Source organism: Ranitomeya imitator, chromosome 9 (assembly GCF_032444005.1).
Source record: "Ranitomeya imitator isolate aRanImi1 chromosome 9, aRanImi1.pri, whole genome shotgun sequence".
NCBI lineage: Eukaryota > Metazoa > Chordata > Amphibia > Anura > Dendrobatidae > Ranitomeya > Ranitomeya imitator.
The window spans coordinates 4,474,678-4,495,024 of NC_091290.1; the positions used below are offsets into that span (position 1 = coordinate 4,474,678).

General features: G+C 37.0%; 1 long non-coding RNA gene across 1 annotated transcript; it reads right to left on the reverse strand.

Annotated features, from left to right (window-relative positions):
- Positions 1-1,575: 1,575 nt before the first annotated feature.
- On the reverse strand, positions 1,576-14,585 carry LOC138649448 (uncharacterized). Its single transcript, XR_011315317.1, has 3 exons — positions 14,417-14,585; positions 3,678-3,848; positions 1,576-3,570 (listed from the first exon to the last, which is right to left on the reverse strand). It is a non-coding gene; the product is annotated as an uncharacterized lncRNA (long non-coding RNA).
- Between the last annotated feature and the right edge of the window lie 5,762 nt (positions 14,586-20,347).

The following is a 20,347-nucleotide window of genomic DNA, read 5'->3' on the forward strand; positions in this document are numbered from 1 at the left end:
TCTTTACAATTAGATAATCTTGTTGAAGCTGCTTCACACCTCTTTCCTATTCATCACATGCGCTGTGTTGTGCACACGCTGCAGCTGGCAATAAGAGACCGTCTGCAAGAGGGACATGCTGGAACTCTAATTAGCAAAGGGAAGAAATTGGCGATTGCTGACAGAACCCTTCAAATTTATTCCATCTTGAAGAGACGTGCTGGAAAAGGGGCAATTGTGCATCACACCACTCGGTGGGGCAGCACCTATTTAATGACTGAGCGATTGCTTGAGCTGAAACCCTTGTAGATATGGCAAACCCTCAGGTAACACTACATGAAGGTCAATGGACACAGGTGGCTGAATTGAAGGAATTTCTTCATAACCCATTTACAGTGAAAAAGTTACAAGCTGAGTATTTAACTCCTGGCATTTTTATAAAGGAGTGGAAGAACTTGTTGTTTTGCCTGTCCCAAAGGTTTAATCGCAGATGGCATTGCTGCTTCAATGAAACCGAGAGAGACACTGCTATTAGACAATAAAACTCTTCTGGCAGCTGTTTATGTGGACCAGAGTCATCGTATATTGCTGGATGATCCACAGGTTACTAAAGGAAAAGACGCTCTGATTGAGGTAGCAGTTAGGGTGAGTGGCTACAGGACGGCCAAGAGCAAGAGGACTCGGGTCCTGCCAGTGCTGCTGCTGCCGTTCCTTCATCCTCATCAGATGAGGAGTTTGATTTCGACAAGTATTTGGACGACCTGGAGCAGGCAAAGCGTTGCTGCAGGGGAAAAGATTCCACTCCCATAGAAAACAGATTGACCATATTTCAGCAACGTTTTTCATTTGCTGTCAAAGAAGTAGAAGAGGTCAATTGTTCATCAAAACTGACTGTGCACAAGGCAATTCCTTTATACCCTGAAATTGTTAGAGATGTTGCCCATGTTAGAAATTGTTAGCGTTGTCACCAGCCCAAGTTAGTGTAGAGAGGTCGCTCTCCAGCCTTAAAATAATTAGGTCAGATGTGAGGTCATCTATGGAGGAGGATCTGATGGAGGCGATACTATTTCTCAGAACAAATTCATAGACTGCACAAATGCTATTCAGTAATTTTTGTTGAAAACTTTTTCTCCACTTACTGCAGAGTGAGTAATCCATTGTAAATATGAAAACGTTTTTGTTCTAAAGTTGTATTCCAATAAATATATTTTATGTTCTATCTAAATGGCTTGATTATTGTATCATAATAATGATTAAAAACCTGATGTTACCTGTCACGGATCCTTTCTCCGTGGAGTCACTTATTCGTCACGTGCCTGCTCTCACACGTGACTTGGGATTGTGCCTGCAAGGGTTAATCTATCTCCCCACTCTCAGTCCAGCATTCAACCTCTGTCCTATGCTGTAATGGGAGCATAAATCACACACCGGCCCAGGCCACACACCCGCTCATACGCGCTGCCACCACTCATCGAATACACGGGCGATGAGTCCCGGAACTAACAATAATACTAATAAAAATATGTCTATCACTCATAAGGCTCACACACCTTTAGGCTATGGATTCTTTTAGAACATTCAAAGTTCAACTTGTTAAAGTTTTATACTTTAATAACAAAAGGTTCAATGCTTACAATAAGAAAAAGGTATAAGAATATGATAATAAAAAGATAATAAAAAGACATACAACTTATGCAAAACAGTATAAAATAAAGAGGAGAACTTACAGAAATTATCTAACTGGTAGTTGCTTTCTGCTCCCTGAGGGTAGGACGAATGTGGATTGGATCACATCAGCTTCTCAGGCTGCCCCCATTATGTGAACACAATTCTCTGTCTGCAGCCTAAATTTATAACTTTGGTCTGAGGTCAGGTTTCTAGACCGGCCCCTCAGGTTAATATCGTAACTGCTGCCTGTTTGATTGGGCACGGCCGCTCTACTAATGAATATATGAATATATATTATTTTCCTCTGGAGACACTTGTGAGATGGTTCCCAGGAATTGCTAACCTCAGGCCGCAATTAGCATCTCCCCTCCAAGACCTAGGAGGTGTCAAGTGTTCCTTTCTTCTTGGCCCTAGCCAGACCTCCTGGTGGGATATGGAGACAGAATTTCTACTAGTCCCAAGGAAGTACCTATTAACACCTAAGTGCGACTTGCCTTCAGGACAGATGTTATATTATCACTAGTCACACACATAACCCTAGACATATGTAACTACACACATATAGATATATATACACATATTTCACCTCATTACCATTTTACTACAGTAAATTTATCACTTAAACATGAGCTGTGTATGAGGGAGTCGGAGATTTAGCCTACCGTACTGCCGGTACGGTCTTACATCTGAATATATATGTGCATATATAAATAGCAATATAGAGGTCCAGTGAGTTTGGAGAAAAAGCCTCTTCTGTAATATGTAATTACTAAAGTATTGGCACAACTTTTGTTTTATTGATCTATGCATAGAAAGGGTTAATCGTGTTGTATTGTACTGTTACTGCTGTTACTGTAGCTGTGTATATTAGTGCTGTCATTGTTTCTCTTACTTATACACTGTTTACCTTCCATCTACTGCTTAGTAAATATTGATATTATATTACTTAATCTGGCCGCCCTCATCCACATTTCCATTCTAACCACTGAGCCACCATTCTGCCCATATGGACAAAACACTAAACCCCCAACTACAAGTGGTCGGCATCAGCCCCATTCTCACCCCTATTTCTTCCTTCCTGAGGATACTATGAATCTTTTGCGGCGGTGTTAAGGTGTTCCCTTACGATCAATGTCCAACGCTCGGCTATTGTCGTCAGCCCCATAGACTCTGATTTGGTCGCCTCCACCTGTGCACCATTGCCCATGCATTCATGTAAGGGGCACGGGATCCCTGTTATGATCAGTGGGATCCTCAGAGCAGAGACACAAGTGAGGATGATCTTGGGAAAAGACGAAAACTACAATAGCTGATTATGACAGCTATGAAAAGTTAGAGAAGATTCTTGTCATTGATGCCAGAAGGTGAAGGACAGAAAACAGACGGCGCAGTTCTGCTCTGTGACTGAAGTTTGGCAATGTATCCAGACTGTGCTGGTTTTCTCAGCATTTCATGTCCTCTGCTGCTTCATGGCTCAGTCTTATCTCTGGGTCAGTAATACTTTATGCCATCCGTCAATAAATGGGAATATTCCGGGTTCCATCCAGGGGCTGAAAAGTTTTCTCACAGCTGCAAGTTTGTTTGCATCACTAATGACAATAAATATCTGTAAGATAAACAAACAGTTCTCATTTTACATGGAACAATGCGTTACAAAGTATCAGGGTGACAGTAAAACTGTTTGTTCTCTTCGTTTTTTCCATTTACAGGATGTAACGCTTTTTGGGGCGACTCGCCCTACGAATCCCAAATGTCCTACAGAGAAACTGACGTACACCGCGTACAAGGCTCCTCACATCAGACAATGCCATCGCTCCTCTGCTCCTCCGCTGCCGGAGTACAGGCCGCCATACACAGAACCAGGATCCGGAGACGGTTCCTCAAGGCAAATACAGGACATGTTCAGTCAAGAAGGAAGAATCACTGAGGACACAGAGGGAAGCACGGGATCCTGTCATTTACTGAGGATTTATTAGGCAAATTGATTTTTGACTTACTTCACATTATGTATGAATGAAAGTATCACTCACCATTCATATGGAAATGTGCAAAAAGTGCCGTGTGATACAATGTGAGCTCCACATAACAAAGCGCCAAATTCACACACAGCTTAGTCCTACATCAGCGAGAGAGCAGGTCCGGACGAGACTGTGCAGTACGGAAAGTTACACTGATCTCACCCATAATGTCAGCGATAAGTCCTGCAATTAATGACAATCGGAGACAGAAAACAGCGGCCGGGAAATCCCAAATCATCATCATCATCACCGAGAGAACAGCTTAGCATAAGACGGGAAAAGGACGGAACAGCAGCAGTCACAAAACACTGCATGAGGGCAGCGCTATAGTAGTATTCCTCCTGTGCACAGGCAGCGGTATTATAGCAGTTATATTCCTGTACATAGGAGCAGTATTATAGTAGTTATATTCCTGTACATAGGAGCAGTATTATAGTAGTTATATTCTTGTACATAGGAGCAGTATTATAGCAGTTATATTATTGTACATAGGGGCAGTATTATAGTAGTTATATTCTTGTACATAGGGGCAGTATTATAGTAGTTATATTCTTGTATATAGGAACAGTATTATAGTAGTTATATTCTTGTATATAGGAGCAGTATTATAGTAGTTATATTCTTGTACATAGGAACAGTATTATAGTAGTTATATTCTTGTATATAGGAGCAGTATTATAGTAGTTATATTCTTGTACATAGGGGGCAGTATTATAGTAGTTATATTCTTGTACATAGGAACAGTATTATAGTAGTTATATTCTTGTATATAGGAGCAGTATTATAGTAGTTATATTCTTGTACATAGGGGGCAGTATTATAGTAGTTATATTCTTGTACATTGGGGCAGTATTATAGTAGTTATATTCTTGTACATAGGGGCAGTATTATAGTAGTTATATTCTTGTACATAGGAACAGTATTATAGTAGTTATATTCTTGTATATAGGAGCTGTATTATAGTAGTTATATTCTTGTACATAGGGGCAGTATTATAGTAGTTATATTCTGTACATAGGAGCAGTATTATAGTAGTTATATTCTTGTACATAGGGGCAGTATTATAGTAGTTATATTCTTGTACATAGGAACAGTATTATAGTAGTTATATTCTTGTATATAGGAGCAGTATTATAGTAGTTATATTCTTGTACATAGGGGGCAGTATTATAGTAGTTATATTCTTGTACATAGGAACAGTATTATAGTAGTTATATTCTTGTATATAGGAGCAGTATTATAGTAGTTATATTCTTGTACATAGGGGGCAGTATTATAGTAGTTATATTCTTGTACATTGGGGCAGTATTATAGTAGTTATATTCTTGTACATAGGGGCAGTATTATAGTAGTTATATTCTTGTACATAGGAACAGTATTATAGTAGTTATATTCTTGTATATAGGAGCTGTATTATAGTAGTTATATTCTTGTACATAGGGGCAGTATTATAGTAGTTATATTCTGTACATAGGAGCAGTATTATAGTAGTTATATTCTTGTACATAGGGGCAGTATTATAGTAGTTATATTCTTGTACATAGGAGCAGTATTATAGTAGCTATATTCTTGTACATAGGGGCAGTATTATAGTAGTTATATTCCTGTACATAGGAGCAGTATTATAGTAGCTATATTCTTGTACATAGGGACAGTATTATAGTAGTTATATTCCTGTACATAGGGGCAGTATTATAGTAGTTATATTCTTGTACATAGGGGCCTGTATTATAGTAGTTATATTCTTATATCTAGGAGCAGTATTATAGTAGTTATATTCCTGTACATAGGGGCAGTATTATACTAGCTATATTCTTGCACATAGGGGGCTGTATTATAGTAGTTATATTCTTATATCTAGGAGCAGTATTATAGTAGTTATATTCTTGTACATTGGGACAGTATTATAGTAGTTATATTCTTGTACATAGGGACAGTATTATAGTAGTTATATTCTTGTACATAGGGGACAGTATTATAGTAGTTATATTCTTGTACATAGGGGGCAGTATTATAGTAGTTATATTCTTGTACATAGGGGCAGTATTATAGTAGTTATATACTTGTACATAGGAGCAGTATTATATTAGTTATATTCTTGTACATAGGGGCAGTATTATAGTAGTTATATTCTTGTACATAGGAGCAGTATTATAGTAGTTATATTCTTGTACATAGGGGGCAGTATTATAGTAGTTATATTCTTGTACATAGGGGCAGTATTATAGTAGTTATATTCTTGTATATAGGAGCAGTATTATAGTAGTTATATTCTTGAACATTGGAGCAGTATTATAGTAGTTATATTCTTGTATATAGGAGCAGTATTATAGTAGTTATATTCTTGTACATAGGGGGCAGTATTATAGTAGTTATATTCTTGTACATAGGGGCAGTATTATAGTAGTTATATTCTTGTACATAGGGGCAGTATTATAGTAGCTATATTCTTGCACATAGGGGGCTGTATTATAGTAGTTATATTCTTATATCTAGGAGCAGTATTATAGTAGTTATATTCTTGTACATAGGGACAGTATTATAGTAGTTATATTCTTGTACATAGGGACAGTATTATAGTAGTTATATTCTTGTACATAGGGGACAGTATTATAGTAGTTATATTCTTGTACATAGGAGCAGTATTATAGTAGTTATATTCTTGTACATAGGAGCAGTATTATAGTAGTTATATTCTTGTACATAGGGGGCAGTATTATAGTAGTTATATTCTTGTACATAGGGGCAGTATTATAGTAGTTATATTCTTGTACATAGGGGACAGTATTATAGTAGTTATATTCTTGTACATAGGAGCAGTATTATAGTAGTTATATTCTTGTACATAGGAGCAGTATTATAGTAGTTATATTCTTGTACATAGGGGGCAGTATTATAGTAGTTATATTCTTGTACATAGGGGCAGTATTATAGTAGTTATATTCTTGTATATAGGAGCAGTATTATAGTAGTTATATTCTTGTAAATAGGGGGCAGTATTATAGTAGTTATATTCTTATATCTAGGAGCAGTATTATAGTAGTTATATTCTTGTACATAGGGACAGTATTATAGTAGTTATATTCTTGTACATAGGGACAATATTATAGTAGTTATATTCTTGTACATAGGGGACAGTATTATAGTAGTTATATTCTTGTACATAGGAGCAGTATTATAGTAGTTATATTCTTGTACATAGGAGCAGTATTATAGTAGTTATATTCTTGTACATAGGGGGCAGTATTATAGTAGTTATATTCTTGTACATAGGGGGCAGTATTATAGTAGTTATATTCTTGTACATAGGGGCAGTATTATAGTAGTTATATTCTTGTACATAGGGGCAGTATTATAGTAGTTATATTCTTGTATATAAGGGCAGTATTATAGTAGTTATATTCTTGTACATAGGGGCAGTATTATAGTAGTTATATTCTTGTATATAGGAGCAGTATTATAGTAGTTATATTCTTGAACATTGGAGCAGTATTATAGTAGTTATATTCTTGTATATAGGGGCAGTATTATAGTAGTTATATTCTTGTATATAAGGGCAGTATTATAGTAGTTATATTCTTGTACATAGGGGCAGTATTATAGTAGTTATATTCTTGTACATAGGGGCAGTATTATAGTAGTTATATTCTTGTATATAAGGGCAGTATTATAGTAGTTATATTCTTGTACATAGGGGCAGTATTATAGTAGTTATATACTTGTACATAGGAGCAGTATTATATTAGTTATATTCTTGTACATAGGGGCAGTATTATAGTAGTTATATTCTTGTATATAGGAGCAGTATTATAGTAGTTATATTCTTGAACATTGGAGCAGTATTATAGTAGTTATATTCTTGTATATAGGAGCAGTATTATAGTAGTTATATTCTTGTACATAGGGGGCAGTATTATAGTAGTTATATTCTTGTACATAGGGGCAGTATTATAGTAGTTATATTCTTGTACATAGGAGCAGTATTATAGTAGTTATATTCTTGTACATAGGGGCAGTATTATTGTAGTTATATTCCTGTACATAGGGGCAGTATTATAGTAGTTATATTCTTGTACATAGGGACAGTATTATAGTAGTTATATTCTTGTACATAGGGACAGTATTATAGTAGTTATATTCTTGTACATAGGGGACAGTATTATAGTAGTTATATTCTTGTACATAGGAGCAGTATTATAGTAGTTATATTCTTGTACATAGGAGCAGTATTATAGTAGTTATATTCTTGTACATAGGGGGCAGTATTATAGTAGTTATATTCTTGTACATAGGGGGCAGTATTATAGTAGTTATATTCTTGTACATAGGGGCAGTATTATAGTAGTTATATTCTTGTACATAGGAGCAGTATTATAGTAGTTATATTCTTGTACATAGGGGGCAGTATTATAGTAGTTATATTCTTGTACATAGGGGCAGTATTATAGTAGTTATATTCTTGTACATAGGGGCAGTATTATAGTAGCTATATTCTTGCACATAGGGGGCTGTATTATAGTAGTTATATTCTTATATCTAGGAGCAGTATTATAGTAGTTATATTCTTGTACATAGGAGCAGTATTATAGTAGTTATATTCTTGTACATAGGGGGCAGTATTATAGTAGTTATATTCTTATATCTAGGAGCAGTATTATAGTAGTTATATTCTTGTACATAGGGGCAGTATTATAGTAGTTATATTCTTGTATATAGGAGCAGTATTATAGTAGTTATATTCTTGAACATTGGAGCAGTATTATAGTAGTTATATTCTTGTATATAGGAGCAGTATTATAGTAGTTATATTCTTGTACATAGGGGGCAGTATTATAGTAGTTATATTCTTGTACATAGGGGCAGTATTATAGTAGTTATATTCTTGTACATAGGAGCAGTATTATAGTAGTTATATTCTTGTACATTGGGACAGTATTATAGTAGTTATATTCTTGTACATAGGGACAGTATTATAGTAGTTATATTCTTGTACATAGGGGACAGTATTATAGTAGTTATATTCTTGTACATAGGGGGCAGTATTATAGTAGTTATATTCTTGTACATAGGGGCAGTATTATAGTAGTTATATACTTGTACATAGGAGCAGTATTATATTAGTTATATTCTTGTACATAGGGGCAGTATTATAGTAGTTATATTCTTGTACATAGGAGCAGTATTATAGTAGTTATATTCTTGTACATAGGGGGCAGTATTATAGTAGTTATATTCTTGTACATAGGGGCAGTATTATAGTAGTTATATTCTTGTATATAGGAGCAGTATTATAGTAGTTATATTCTTGAACATTGGAGCAGTATTATAGTAGTTATATTCTTGTATATAGGAGCAGTATTATAGTAGTTATATTCTTGTACATAGGGGGCAGTATTATAGTAGTTATATTCTTGTACATAGGGGCAGTATTATAGTAGTTATATTCTTGTACATAGGGGCAGTATTATAGTAGCTATATTCTTGCACATAGGGGGCTGTATTATAGTAGTTATATTCTTATATCTAGGAGCAGTATTATAGTAGTTATATTCTTGTACATAGGGACAGTATTATAGTAGTTATATTCTTGTACATAGGGACAGTATTATAGTAGTTATATTCTTGTACATAGGGGACAGTATTATAGTAGTTATATTCTTGTACATAGGAGCAGTATTATAGTAGTTATATTCTTGTACATAGGAGCAGTATTATAGTAGTTATATTCTTGTACATAGGGGGCAGTATTATAGTAGTTATATTCTTGTACATAGGGGCAGTATTATAGTAGTTATATTCTTGTACATAGGGGACAGTATTATAGTAGTTATATTCTTGTACATAGGAGCAGTATTATAGTAGTTATATTCTTGTACATAGGAGCAGTATTATAGTAGTTATATTCTTGTACATAGGGGGCAGTATTATAGTAGTTATATTCTTGTACATAGGGGCAGTATTATAGTAGTTATATTCTTGTATATAGGAGCAGTATTATAGTAGTTATATTCTTGTAAATAGGGGGCAGTATTATAGTAGTTATATTCTTATATCTAGGAGCAGTATTATAGTAGTTATATTCTTGTACATAGGGACAGTATTATAGTAGTTATATTCTTGTACATAGGGACAATATTATAGTAGTTATATTCTTGTACATAGGGGACAGTATTATAGTAGTTATATTCTTGTACATAGGAGCAGTATTATAGTAGTTATATTCTTGTACATAGGAGCAGTATTATAGTAGTTATATTCTTGTACATAGGGGGCAGTATTATAGTAGTTATATTCTTGTACATAGGGGGCAGTATTATAGTAGTTATATTCTTGTACATAGGGGCAGTATTATAGTAGTTATATTCTTGTACATAGGGGCAGTATTATAGTAGTTATATTCTTGTATATAAGGGCAGTATTATAGTAGTTATATTCTTGTACATAGGGGCAGTATTATAGTAGTTATATTCTTGTATATAGGAGCAGTATTATAGTAGTTATATTCTTGAACATTGGAGCAGTATTATAGTAGTTATATTCTTGTATATAGGGGCAGTATTATAGTAGTTATATTCTTGTATATAAGGGCAGTATTATAGTAGTTATATTCTTGTACATAGGGGCAGTATTATAGTAGTTATATTCTTGTACATAGGGGCAGTATTATAGTAGTTATATTCTTGTATATAAGGGCAGTATTATAGTAGTTATATTCTTGTACATAGGGGCAGTATTATAGTAGTTATATACTTGTACATAGGAGCAGTATTATATTAGTTATATTCTTGTACATAGGGGCAGTATTATAGTAGTTATATTCTTGTATATAGGAGCAGTATTATAGTAGTTATATTCTTGAACATTGGAGCAGTATTATAGTAGTTATATTCTTGTATATAGGAGCAGTATTATAGTAGTTATATTCTTGTACATAGGGGGCAGTATTATAGTAGTTATATTCTTGTACATAGGGGCAGTATTATAGTAGTTATATTCTTGTACATAGGAGCAGTATTATAGTAGTTATATTCTTGTACATAGGGGCAGTATTATTGTAGTTATATTCCTGTACATAGGGGCAGTATTATAGTAGTTATATTCTTGTACATAGGGACAGTATTATAGTAGTTATATTCTTGTACATAGGGACAGTATTATAGTAGTTATATTCTTGTACATAGGGGACAGTATTATAGTAGTTATATTCTTGTACATAGGAGCAGTATTATAGTAGTTATATTCTTGTACATAGGAGCAGTATTATAGTAGTTATATTCTTGTACATAGGGGGCAGTATTATAGTAGTTATATTCTTGTACATAGGGGGCAGTATTATAGTAGTTATATTCTTGTACATAGGGGCAGTATTATAGTAGTTATATTCTTGTACATAGGAGCAGTATTATAGTAGTTATATTCTTGTACATAGGGGGCAGTATTATAGTAGTTATATTCTTGTACATAGGGGCAGTATTATAGTAGTTATATTCTTGTACATAGGGGCAGTATTATAGTAGCTATATTCTTGCACATAGGGGGCTGTATTATAGTAGTTATATTCTTATATCTAGGAGCAGTATTATAGTAGTTATATTCTTGTACATAGGAGCAGTATTATAGTAGTTATATTCTTGTACATAGGGGGCAGTATTATAGTAGTTATATTCTTATATCTAGGAGCAGTATTATAGTAGTTATATTCTTGTACATAGGGGCAGTATTATAGTAGTTATATTCTTGTATATAGGAGCAGTATTATAGTAGTTATATTCTTGAACATTGGAGCAGTATTATAGTAGTTATATTCTTGTATATAGGAGCAGTATTATAGTAGTTATATTCTTGTACATAGGGGGCAGTATTATAGTAGTTATATTCTTGTACATAGGGGCAGTATTATAGTAGTTATATTCTTGTACATAGGAGCAGTATTATATTAGTTATATTCTTGTACATAGGGGCAGTATTATAGTAGTTATATTCTTGTACATAGGGGGCAGTATTATAGTAGTTATATACTTGTACATAGGAGCAGTATTATAGTAGTTATATTCTTGTACATAGGGGCAGTATTATTGTAGTTATATTCCTGTACATAGGGGCAGTATTATAGTAGTTATATACTTGTACATAGGGGCAGTATTATAGTAGTTATATTCTTGTACATAGGAGCAGTATTATAGTAGTTATATTCTTGTACATAGGGGCAGTATTATTGTAGTTATATTCCTGTACATAGGGGCAGTATTATAGTAGTTATATACTTGTACATAGGGGCAGTATTATAGTAGTTATATTCTTGTACATAGGAGCAGCATTATAGTAGTTATATTCCTGTACATAGGGGCAGTATTATAGTAGTTATATTCTTGTACATAGGAGCAGTATTATATTAGTTATATTCTTGTACATAGGGGCAGTATTATAGTAGTTATATTCTGTAAATAGGAGCAGTATTATAGTAGTTATATACTTGTACATAGGGGCAGTATTATAGTAGTTATATTCTTGTACATAGGGGCAGTATTATAGTAGTTATATTCTTGTACATAGGGAGCAGTATTATAGTAGTTATATTCTTGTACATAGGGGCAGTATTATAGTAGTTATATTCTGTACATAGGAGCAGTATTATAGTAGTTATATTCTTGTACATAGGAGCAGTATTATAGTAGTTATATACTTGTACATAGGGGCAGTATTATAGTAGTTATATTCTTGTACATAGGGGCAGTATTATTGTAGTTATATTCCTGTACATAGGGGCAGTATTATAGTAGTTATATACTTGTACATAGGGGCAGTATTATAGTAGTTATATTCTTGTACATAGGAGCAGCATTATAGTAGTTATATTCCTGTACATAGGGGCAGTATTATAGTAGTTATATTCTTGTACATAGGAGCAGTATTATAGTAGTTATATTCTTGTACATAGGGGGCAGTATTATAGTAGTTATATTCCTGTACATAGGGGGCAGTATTATATTAGTTATATTCTTGTATATAGGAGCAGTATTATAGTAGTTATATTCTGTACATAGGAGCAGTATTATAGTAGTTATATTCTTGTACATAGGGGGCAGTATTATAGTAGTTATATTCTTGTACATAGGGGGCAGTATTATAGTAGTTATATTCTTGTACATAGGAGCAGTATTATATTAGTTATATTCTTGTACATAGGAGCAGTATTATAGTAGTTATATTCTTGTACATAGGGGGCAGTATTATAGTAGTTATATTCTTATATCTAGGAGCAGTATTATAGTAGTTATATTCTTGTACATAGGAGCAGTATTATATTAGTTATATTCTTGTACATAGGGGCAGTATTATAGTAGTTATATTCTGTACATAGGGGCAGTATTATATTAGTTATATTCTTGTATATAGGAGCAGTATTTTAGTAGTTATATTCTTGTACATAGGGGGCAGTATTATAGTAGTTATATTCTTGTACATAGGGCAGTATTATAGTAGTTATATTCTTCTACATAGGAGCAGTATTATAGTAGTTATATTCTTCTACATAGGAGCAGTATCATAGTAGTTATATTCTTGTATATAGGGGCAGTATTATAGTAGTTATATTCCCTATGGTGAAATTACTGTGAAGAAAAATTTTTACAGTCAGGGATTTTTTCTTCGTTGCTTATATATCTATATTTTATGTTTTAAAAAATCCAATATCGATGTTTTTTTCTTAGCAGAATAAATGCTCCCCACAAACTAATAACTTTAAAATATACCTTTTATTTTAACTAATTAAAACAGACACTAATCACACCTTTCCAGGCTAAATAAAAAGTCAGAATTAGTATAATGGTGCGGTGCGGGCTCTACGATGGAGCCCCGGTAACCTTAATATTCCCTAGTGCACCCCCACCTTACTGCGGAGGTTGGCCCCCTATGTTGAATGCAGATAGGCATTGAACTTACCAAAAAACAGACCAAAAAGTCTGATGATCAGATAAAGGCCGGGATCACACATACGCGAGATACGGCCGAGTCTCGAAGGTGAAATCCCTCCTCTGGCGCCAGCACTGCGGAGCGTGCAGCCGCACAGCAATACATGGAGCTGCACGCTTCGCTCCGCAGTGCCGGTGCCAGAGCTGGGTTTTCACCTGTGAGACTTGGCCGTATCTCGCGTCGGTGTGATCCCGACCCCACCGCGATAAGCAGATCAAATCACTTTCGGGATTACTGATGGGGTTTGGAAAATCATTACTCCCCCTCCAGTGTCCCTAATCCATCGCCCCTTCCTTGCCGTGGAGGTTGGTGCCCTGTACGCAATATGGCGCCCCACTTAATGGTCATTTAAATGGTATTGAGGCGATAGTTTTCATAGCATTGTGAGTATTGTGGACCTTGGAGTTTGGTACGGTCACTATAGCGCCGTCTTTTCTGCCTTCTCTCCCCCATCACCCTGTTTCTGTACTGACATGTATTGTCGGTTTGGTTCTGGGGGGCCGGGCGCGGTTTCTCCATGTCTTGGATATATTTTGTGGCACATCTGTTACAGTCAGGGAATTATAGGGGTATCTTAGGGGCAGCCATCGTTGAGCCAATTTGCTTTCAACCTAGGGTGCCGACCTCCGCACTGGGAATATTCGGGTCACCGAGGCTCTGATACCACTATACTGATTCTAACTTTTAGCCTGGTAACGACTTATTAGTATCTGTTGTTAATTGGTTAAAATAAAAGGCGCATATTAAGGTATTAGTGGTGTGTATATATTGTGCGTTACCTTTTGTAGATTTCTGAACTTTTTTCTCTTCTTTTTTCCGGCACTTCTCTGTATGATAAGTTGACAATGTTTCTGAGCATCGGCCGCATTGTATATCATGAGAATTGGTCAAGTTCTTCCCTTAACAATCGTCGTGATTTTATATCAAAATCGATTTCTGCAATTTGTAACCTGATTCTTTATGTAGATTAATTCCTCAGAACAAATCTTTATTTTCCCCCCGGGCCACAGTCTTGTGCTGACGAGTCTCTGACGCCATCAGGATGTGTCACCCGGGAACTGTAAAGAAAACTTACAAACATTTTATGGCAAATCCAGGTTCTTATTAAGATGTGAAGTTAATTGGATAATAAACGTTAGCGGGCGGTGACGACGCTCCGGTCACTGAGGCCTCATTCTCCATCCGAACCCCAGAACTCAGAGGAAAGTGATGATTTACAGCCGCCGACCCCACGACCGTTCTCATCCTGTGACCCCAGGAGGAAGAACGAGGGGCGCAGATTCAGGCTGAGAAATTATATTACACAATCTAATGCAGAATCATCAAACATATTATTATTTCCATAGGTAATCAATATCAATATGTGCTACAGGAAAGATAGATATCTTGGTACCGTGTCAGCCAGTAGATAGAAAAATATTTAGAATTGAGAGTCCTCAGTGGTTGATACCTTTTAATGGCGAACTGAAAAGATGGTAACAAATTGCAGCTTTCGAGACTACACAGGTCTCTTCATCAGGCAAAGACTAAAACAAAATTTATTATGTCTTTTTATTATTATGTCTAATACATTATGTCTTTCTACATCAGCTAAGGAACTTGCCCCTCAGACTATGAGGGGTCATCACAACAGAGACCCTAATCACAGGACAATAAAACATTCCTTATCTAAGAGCTGGCCCAATATTTATGGACGTAACTGTTCATCACTCATGGTAATTCTGCTTCATGTCACCTGTCTTATCCATGGTTTCCCCCCTTTTTTTTTTCTGTGCTATGTTTTGCATAAATATCTGATTCTTCAGAATTTGTTTTTAGTCGTTGCCTGATGTAGAGACCTGTGTAGTCTCAAAAGCTGCAATTTGTTACCATCTTTTCAGTTCGCCATTAAAAGGTATCAACCACTGAGGACTCTCAATTCTAAATATTTTCAATATGTGCTAAAAACTTACTTTACTGAGTTTGCATCTTATCAGAGGGGAAATAGCAATCCACAGCCTACTGGGAGAAAGTATACAATGTATAAAATCATCCTGACTTACATCCTGTATTATACCCCAGAGCTGCACTCACTATTCTGCTGGTGCAGTCACTGTGTACATACATTACATTACTGATCCTGAGTTACATCCTGTATTATACTCCAGAGCTGCACTCACTATTCTGCTGATGCAGTCACTGTGTACACACATTACATTACTGATCCTGAGTTACATCCTGTATTATACCCCAGAGCTGCACTCACTATTCTGCTGGTGCAGTCACTGTGTACATACATTACATTACTGATCCTGAGTTACATCATGTATTATACTCCGGAGCTGCACTCACTATTCTGCTGGGGCAGTCACTGTGTACACACATTACATTACTGATCCTGAGTTACACCCTGTATTATACTCCAGAGCTGCACTCACTATTCTGCTGGTGCAGTCACTGTGTACACACACTACATTACTGATCCTGAGTTACCTCCTGTATTATACTCCAGAGCTGCACTCACTATTCTGCTGGTGCAGTCACTGTGTACATACATTACATTACTGATCCTGAGTTACATCCTGTATTATACCCCAGAGCTGCACTCACTATTCTGCTGGTGGAGTCACTGTGTACATACATTACATTACTGATCCTGAGTTACATCCTGTATTATACTCCAGAGCTGCACTCACTATTCTGCTGATGCAGTCACTGTGTACATACATTACATTACTGATCCTGAGTTACATCCTGTATTATACCCCAGAGCTGCACTCACTATTCTGCTGGTGCAGTCACTGTGTACATACATTACATTACTGATCCTGAGTTACATCATGTATTATACTCCGGAGCTGCACTCACTATTCTGCTGGGGCAGTCACTGCGTACACACATTACATTACTGATCCTGAGTTACACCCTGTATTATACTCCAGAGCTGCACTCACTATTCTGCTGGTGCAGTCACTGTGTACACACACTACATTACTGATCCTGAGTTACCTCCTGTATTATACTCCAGAGCTGCACTCACTATCCTGCTGGTGCAGTCACTGTGTGCCTACATCACATTACTGATCCTGAGTTACCTCCTGTATTATACCCCAGAGCTGCACTCACTATTCTGCTGGTGCAGTCACTGTGTATATACATCACATTACTGATCCTGAGTTACCTCCTGTATTATACTCCAGAGCTGCGCTCACTATTCTGCTGGTGCAGTCACTGTGTACATACATTACATTACTGATCCTGAGTTACATCCTGTATTATACTCCAGAGCTGCACTCACTATTCTGCTGGTGCAGTCACTGTGTACATACATTACATTACTGATCCTGAGTTACCTTCTGTATTATACCCCAGAGCTGCACTCACTATTCTGCTGGTGCAGTCACTGTGTACATACATTACATTACTGATCCTGAGTTACCTTCTGTATTATACTCCAGAGCTGCACTCACTATTCTGCTGGTGCAGTCACTGTGTACATACATTACTGATCCTGAGTTACCTCCTGTATTATACTCCAGAGCTGCACTCACTATTCTGCTGGTGCAGTCACTGTGTACATACATTACATTACTGATCCTGAGTTACCTCCTGTATTATACTCCAGAGCTGCGCTCACTATTCTGCTGGTGCAGTCACTGTGTACATACATTACATTACTGATCCTGAGTTACATCCTGTATTATACTCCAGAGCTGCACTCACTATTCTGCTGGTGCAGTCACTGTGTACATACATTACATTACTGATCCTGAGTTACCTTCTGTATTATACCCCAGAGCTGCACTCACTATTCTGCTGGTGCAGTCACTGTGTACATACATTACATTACTGATCCTGAGTTACCTTCTGTATTATACCCCAGAGCTGCACTCACTATTCTGCTGGTGCAGTCACTGTGTACATACATTACATTACTGATCCTGAGTTACCTCCTGTATTATACTCCAGAGCTGCACTCACTATTCTGCTGGTGCAGTCACTGTGTACATACATTACATTACTGATCCTGAGTTACCTCCTGTATTATACTCCAGAGCTGCGCTCACTATTCTGCTGGTGCAGTCACTGTGTACATACATTACATTACTGATCCTGAGTTACATCCTGTATTATACTCCAGAGCTGCGCTCACTATTCTGCTGGTGCAGTCACTGTGTACATACATTACATTACTGATCCTGAGTTACCTCCTGTATTATACTCCAGAGCTGCGCTCACTATTCTGCTGGTGCAGTCACTGTGTACATACATTACATTACTGATCCGGAGTTACATCCTGTATTATACCCCAGAGCTGCACTCACTATTCTGCTGGTGCAGTCACTGTGTACATACATTACATTACTGATCCTGAGTTACCTTCTGTATTATACCCCAGAGCTGCGCTCACTATTCTGCTGGTGCAGTCACTGTGTACATACATTACATTACTGATCCTGAGTTACCTCCTGTATTATACTCCAGAGCTGCACTCACTATTCTGCTGGTGCAGTCACATGTACATACATTACATTACTGATCCTGAGTTACCTCCTGTATTATACTCCAGAGCTGCGCTCACTATTCTGCTGGTGCAGTCACTGTGTACATACATTACATTACTGATCCTGAGTTACATCCTGTATTATACCCCAGAGCTGCACTCACTATTCTGCTGGTGCAGTCACTGTGTACATACATTACATTACTGATCCTGAGTTACGTCCTGTATTGTACCCCAGAGCTGCACTCACTATTCTGCTGGTGCAGTCACTGTGTACATACATTACATTACTGATCCTGAGTTACCTCCTGTATTATACTCCAGAGCTGCACTCACCATTCTGCTGGTGCAGTCACTGTGTACATACATTACATTACTGATCCTGAGTTACGTCCTGTATTGTACCCCAGAGCTGCACTCACTATTCTGCTGGTGCAGTCACTGTGTACATACATTACATTACTGATCCTGAGTTACCTCCTGTATTATACTCCAGAGCTGTGCTCACTATTCTGCTGGTGCAGTCACTGTGTACATACATTACATTACTGATCCTGAGTTACATCCTGTATTATACTCCAGAGCTGCACTCACTATCCTGCTGGTGCAGTCACTGTGTGCCTACATCACATTACTGATCCTGAGTTACCTCCTGTATTATACCCCAGAGCTGCACTCACTATTCTGCTGGTGCAGTCACTGTGTATATACATCACATTACTGATCCTGAGTTACCTCCTGTATTATACTCCAGAGCTGCGCTCACTATTCTGCTGGTGCAGTCACTGTGTACATACATTACATTACTGATCCTGAGTTACATCCTGTATTATACTCCAGAGCTGCACTCACTATTCTGCTGGTGCAGTCACTGTGTACATACATTACATTACTGATCCTGAGTTACCTTCTGTATTATACCCCAGAGCTGCACTCACTATTCTGCTGGTGCAGTCACTGTGTACATACATTACATTACTGATCCTGAGTTACCTTCTGTATTATACTCCAGAGCTGCACTCACTATTCTGCTGGTGCAGTCACTGTGTACATACATTACTGATCCTGAGTTACCTCCTGTATTATACTCCAGAGCTGCACTCACTATTCTGCTGGTGCAGTCACTGTGTACATACATTACATTACTGATCCTGAGTTACCTCCTGTATTATACTCCAGAGCTGCGCTCACTATTCTGCTGGTGCAGTCACTGTGTACATACATTACATTACTGATCCTGAGTTACATCCTGTATTATACTCCAGAGCTGCACTCACTATTCTGCTGGTGCAGTCACTGTGTACATACATTACATTACTGATCCTGAGTTACCTTCTGTATTATACCCCAGAGCTGCACTCACTATTCTGCTGGTGCAGTCACTGTGTACATACATTACATTACTGATCCTGAGTTACCTTCTGTATTATACCCCAGAGCTGCACTCACTATTCTGCTGGTGCAGTCACTGTGTACATACATTACATTACTGATCCTGAGTTACCTCCTGTATTATACTCCAGAGCTGCACTCACTATTCTGCTGGTGCAGTCACTGTGTACATACATTACATTACTGATCCTGAGTTACCTCCTGTATTATACTCCAGAGCTGCGCTCACTATTCTGCTGGTGCAGTCACTGTGTACATACATTACATTACTGATCCTGAGTTACATTCTGTATTATACTCCAGAGCTGCACTCACTATTCTGCTGGTGCAGTCACTGTGTACATACATTACATTACTGATCCTGAGTTACCTCCTGTATTATACTCCAGAGCTGCGCTCACTATTCTGCTGGTGCAGTCACTGTGTACATACATTACATTACTGATCCGGAGTTACATCCTGTATTATACCCCAGAGCTGCACTCACTATTCTGCTGGTGCAGTCACTGTGTACATACATTACATTACTGATCCTGAGTTACCTTCTGTATTATACCCCAGAGCTGCGCTCACTATTCTGCTGGTGCAGTCACTGTGTACATACATTACATTACTGATCCTGAGTTACCTCCTGTATTATACTCCAGAGCTGCACTCACTATTCTGCTGGTGCAGTCACATGTACATACATTACATTACTGATCCTGAGTTACCTCCTGTATTATACTCCAGAGCTGCGCTCACTATTCTGCTGGTGCAGTCACTGTGTACATACATTACATTACTGATCCTGAGTTACATCCTGTATTATACCCCAGAGCTGCACTCACTATTC